The sequence below is a fragment of the Sander vitreus genome, chromosome 20 (genome assembly GCF_031162955.1).
Source record: "Sander vitreus isolate 19-12246 chromosome 20, sanVit1, whole genome shotgun sequence".
NCBI classification, from domain to species: domain Eukaryota; kingdom Metazoa; phylum Chordata; class Actinopteri; order Perciformes; family Percidae; genus Sander; species Sander vitreus.
This window is the reverse complement of record NC_135874.1, coordinates 20776701-20782487: the sequence shown is the minus strand read 5'-3', so window position 1 is coordinate 20782487 and position 5787 is coordinate 20776701.

Here is a 5787-nt window from a genome sequence, read left to right as displayed (position 1 = left end):
ATGCATAACAAATAAGTGGCATGCATGTCATAGGAAATTTCCAACCCCCTGTGGTCACACGCCTGAGGGTGTCTCTTGGCAAGAGCTGCAGAAGCATAATTATACCCCGGTGGAGTGTGAAAGTCGATGCTTCGTATTCAGGAAGTCAATCATATTTTAACCAAATCACTGCCATTGGAGCATGAATATGTATTCTCTTTTAACTTTTCATTTTCCCAGAGCTATTCAGGCAATTGGAAAGCACACAAAACAATCAGACCTTATATTGTCAAACTGAAATTCAGTTTCTTAAAAAAAAGGTAATATTTAGTCTCTTTAATGGCCTGAGCAATTAATGTGTAATTCAATGACCCCAGAGTAAGAATGCAAACATGTTGTTTGGCTCCTTCCTCCTTATGCTGTATTAAATGTTAGTAATACTGTACAAACATGTATGTATGTGTGTATATATATATATATATATGTATATATATATATATATATATATAATATGTGTGTGTGTGTGTGTGTGTGTATATATATATATGTATACACACACATATACACATTATATATATATATAATATACACATTATATATATATATATATATAGTATCATATCATATATATGTATATATATGTGTGTGTATATGTATGTGTGTGTGTATGATGTACTGAGAGAGAGAGATTACATTTTTTAAGACATATGAACTAATGACGGGAACTCGAGGAACCCATGAGATTTGTGCATTAGGCCAAAGGGCAGCCTCTAGTGTTATATCATAAATTTGTATTTTTTTCAAAGCTTATAATTAGTCCCTCTAGGAAGTGCAAAGATACATATATAATACAGTATTCTGCACACTCATACTCCGTAATTCAACTAATTACAAAACCAGGCTGTAATTAAAGTCTTAATTAGATAGGATTTTTAATTTTTTAAATGTCAAGAGGATATGTTGTGTCATAATCCTGATGCATCAAAACAAGTGGCGCTGTCACTGTTTTAGAACCTTCCTTGAAATGTTTTCTTAGCAAATAAAAGGAAACTGGTCTTCTGCATTATTAATACCCACAGTGTTTCATTAGCATTCTTATTTAGATTTGAGGCAGGAAATTTATGCATTTTAATATCCCCATTCATTTCCAAGTGAGATATAAAGGAATCTACCATGTCCCTTTACCAACTGATAGTGGATTGTTGTGGACACTCTTCTTACCACTTAAGACAACTGCACGTAGCGAAAAAGCAATAGTTTTTTTCCTCCTTGAAATGGGAATAAAAGACTGTTGGAAATATTCTTTGTCCTAGATTAGTTCCTCAAAACCTACATCCACCCCAAATTACTCCTCCCATAGTGCCAAAACATAAGAACACCCAATCCCCACTCATGCATAACTCCTGTTACTGCATTTTTGATTGTGTGTGTCTGTGTTTGTATTGTTTATATGGGAGAGAGAAAATGACACATGCATTATACTCTTAATATTCAAAAACGAAAGGTTATGTTGAAAAGGTTACAGATTGTTTTCTAGTCTATTTCCCTTCTCTCACGTGTACAAAATCACATGCAATATCTCACACATGTTGGACGGATTTAGGGAAACTGCGGCTATCACACAGTCGGCCGTGCTGCTATTTGAGCAGTACAGCTCTGTGATACGAGCCTATTCAAACAATGAATACACAAATAGATGGGAAATACTTCAAGTGGCTTTGATTCCCCATAGAGCCACTTTTGAGTAGAATATTGAACCAGGATGATTGCGGAAGATATAATACAGCATTTCGGTGAGCTTTGTGCATATAAGGATAGTTTCAGCTTGGCTACGGTTTATCGACCTTCCAGGATAATGACATACAGCACGGTACTGCACACAGTGGATTGACTGATACGTAAGGAAATGATCTACTTAAAGGTCCAATGTGTAGGACTTTCTCCCATCTAGCGTTGAGCTCATATATCGCAATCACTCTCTACACTCACAGTTCATGATGCGGTGACGCTCTGTCACTTTCAACGTCAAGCCGGTTCTTGTCTTTTCCTTTTTCCTTTTTCGTGCAAGAAGACTGTCTGAAATTTGGATTTTGAATATGTGTGGTCCTCCATGTTTTCTTTTTCAAACTTGCCGGGGCCAGGAAGCTACGATACCCATTAGCAGCACCTGTGAGTTTATCATGTGACAGCAAAAACGCGAAAGGCGGAGCAGTATGTCCTGTATGTCCCTTACCGGCTAACGTATTTCAAGATGGAGCATCTACCCCAGTTCATGCGAATGCAAATGTGAAATTTCAATTGATGGTGGTGGTGAATATTCATGAAAAAGGAAACGTTTGTGAACGGGCAACACAGATTTTGATAATGAACAACTAAACACGTTACATACTGGACCTTTTAATGCATAAAATGTAATTTACCTACAGAGCAATTTAAACAAAATTTGTGACATAGAAACCTAAAAAAGAAGTCCTACATTATAACACACCTACTTCCTTTCCTGCAAATCTCTCCTTTTACATTTTTAATCTCTCTGTTCATACAAATGTGTATTGCTGAATTGTTGTTGAACATATGAAACAGCATTTTCTAATTTCATATTTGTCACACTTTTTATGAATGATTTACTTTGAAGGAATGGTTTGACATTTTGGGAAATGCACTAATTTGCTCTCCTACCCAGAGTTAGATAAGGAGATTGATAACACTCTCATGCCTGTAAGCTAAATATGAAGCTAGCAGCTGGTTAACTTAGCTCAGCAAAAAGACTGGAAACAAAGGGAAACAAGTACGCCTCCCAGCGCCTGTAAAATGAAGTTATTAACACCTCATATTTTGCTTGTTTAATTCGTACAAAAACCGGACTGTAAAATTAACAACTTGTGGTGTGGGAGAAGAAACGGTTTAACAGTTCAGCACTTAACCTCCATAACAGCATGTGTTGTTTTTATACTTTGTGTTGGTACAAATTAAGCAAACGAGAAAGACCATGTTAATAAGTGTGCTTTAGAGGTGCTTGTAGCCACATTTTGTAACCTTTGGACGGAGCTAGGCTAGCTGTTTCCCCCTGTTTCCAGTCTTTGTGCTAAGCTACGCTAACTGACTGCTAGCTGAATTTTCATACAGTATTAGCATACAGGCATTACAGTGGTATTGTTTTTCTCATTTAACTCAGCAAGGAAGGAGAGTGTGGGGAGAGTGACTCCTTGGCGAATGTGTCCATCAAAACTTAAGTGAAGCCTAAGATTAACGTGCACTGGTTCTCTTGTCATGTTTAAAAGGTACGTAAATAACGCTGTTTAAAGCTACCTTCCTGATATGTAATATTAGCTTGCATTAACTAACTTCATGGTATTTCTCAACTCGGTTACCAGTGGTGAAAAGTACTGTACTAAAGTACAAACATGAAATACTTGTACTTGAGTATTTCTATTTTCTGCTACTTTATACGTTATACTCCACTACATCTCAGAGGCAAATATTGTACCTTTTATACCATCTGACAGCTTTAGTTACTTTACAGATTCAGATTAACACAATTATAACAAAATTATATTAAATTGTATTTTTATATCAATAAGGATTTATTGGTCCCCAGGGGGAAATTCACAAGCTACCCAGCAGTATGTAAAATAATATATTTTTTATATATAAATAAAAAAATAAGCTCCACATTTAGCCAACAAGCTGCAACATTTAAGCAATTGCAATAATTATAATATATATATTATTATACAATTAGTCGTATTTATTTATCAAAAATATATTTTCTCATATTAATCTCAAAACATTCCAAATGCTTCATTTGCATATTTAAACCGCAAGAATGTTCTTCTGAGGGTATATGGCCCTGGACCCCCCTACCTGATTTTAGTTTTGTATCTTGTTGCAAGTTTCACTACTCTAGTAGTAGTAGTAGAGTTTGCAGGTCTTAGTATATGATAAAGAACAATATAATATATAATATAAAGTAATGATTAGAACTGCCTTAACTGTAACTCCAGTGCAAGTCTGTGTAGAGTCAGGCACTAAGTATTTACTGTACAATAGTCTGCTGCAGTTTTACCAGGCATCTGAGTCAAAAACTCCTGCTGTTTTCAAAAATGCATTACGAACAGCTTGAGCAGACATGCTGCTTCATGAATGAAGATAATCCATCACTGTAAATCAGAAGACTGGTTAATATCCCCTATAGAACTGGATAAAAACACAGATATTGTGGTATTTGAAGTCTGTTCTTCTGCAGTAACTGTGAACACAGGTTTTCACATTTAGTTTTGCCACTTTGCTGCTACCACTCTTATGTAAGAGTGTGTCCTGATGGAAAGACGTGGTAATTAGCAGCGTGGTAAAGCCATGTTTGGCGAAATTACCAAAGTTGTCTCATTTAAAATGATGCATTAGGCTCATCAGTGCCGCTGCATCTCTGGGCTGTTTTTAATGGATTTTTGGAAAATCCATTGATATTTTCAACCTTTTTAACTTAAAAGCTGCCAGGCAACACTACATATTGGTATTTCAAAACAATAGGTAACTTTGCCACAGTTTGGCACGATTTCTAACTTACATTTTTGCAACTTCTAAAATGTGAATGTTGGCAAAAATGCAAGCTCACAGTTTGCAAAATATATGTGCTTGCACTTTTGCTGTGGAAGCCGGACTTGTTTGCATATTAACTATTGCAAATAAATGAGCATATGCCCCTTATCTATTTTATTTCTGATGGTTGTTATAAATACTGCAAATATTTTACAGCTTTTTGCTCTGGGTTGCAGCTCTCTGCTTGGATTTCTAACATGATTTAATAATAATAATAAAGAAAACCTAAACTTTTCTAAAATAAATCTCAGGCAAATTTACAGTAGATAATAAATTGACATGCTTGTGTAACTGTAAAACTGTACACCCATAGCTATTTCACTGCTGACAACCCCGGGGTAGTTTTAATTGACTATAAAACAAAAAAGAGGATTAGTTAAATAGTGCTGGGTTTCATCCTCTTCATCGGTTTTAAATGTGAATATCTTTTAAAGGATCCAGATAAAAGCTTGACACTAGTAGTTATTGTGACACCTGTCAACATCATCCAGTACTTGTCTGACTCATTAACAACCTCTCGGTTCAAAAGAATGTTGTTTTATTGTAGTCAGCTCTGTAGCCAGAGACAGAAAATTGGGAGCAATGTCTGGCTATGGCCCAGAGACAATTTCACTCATCACAACTTATTAATCATGAAACTAAAATCTACGAGGTGTTTGTTAAATTGAACTGATGGAACTAATGTGTGATTCTTCAGAGAGGGACCTTGTCGATTAATCTCTTGATTATTTTCACGATTAGTTGTAGTGTGGTTTATAAAATGGTGTAAGATGTCGGTTAATGTTTTCAAAAGCCCAGGATGACGTCCTCAAATGTCTTTTGTCCACAACTCAAAGATATTCAGTTTACGGTCATAGAGGAGAAAGGAAACTAGAAAATATTCACATGTAAGAAGCTGGAATCAGAGAATTTTGACCTTTTTTTTTTTTTTTTCTCCCAAAAAAAGGACTCAAACGGATTAATCAGTTCTCAAAATAGTTGACAACTTATTGATTAATATTTGCAGCTTTGGTATGGCTCAGCTTAGATGACTATCCCAGACTTTATGTGATTGATCTGGACAAAAAATGTGTCAGTCTGGATAGTATGTGCAAGTGAGGTGTGTGTGTGTGTGTGTGTGTGTGTGTGTGTGTGTGTGTGTGTGTGTGTGTGTGTCACTTGACAGTTGCTGTGCTTTTCAAGGTTATCAGTGTCTGGAAATGTTTCTTC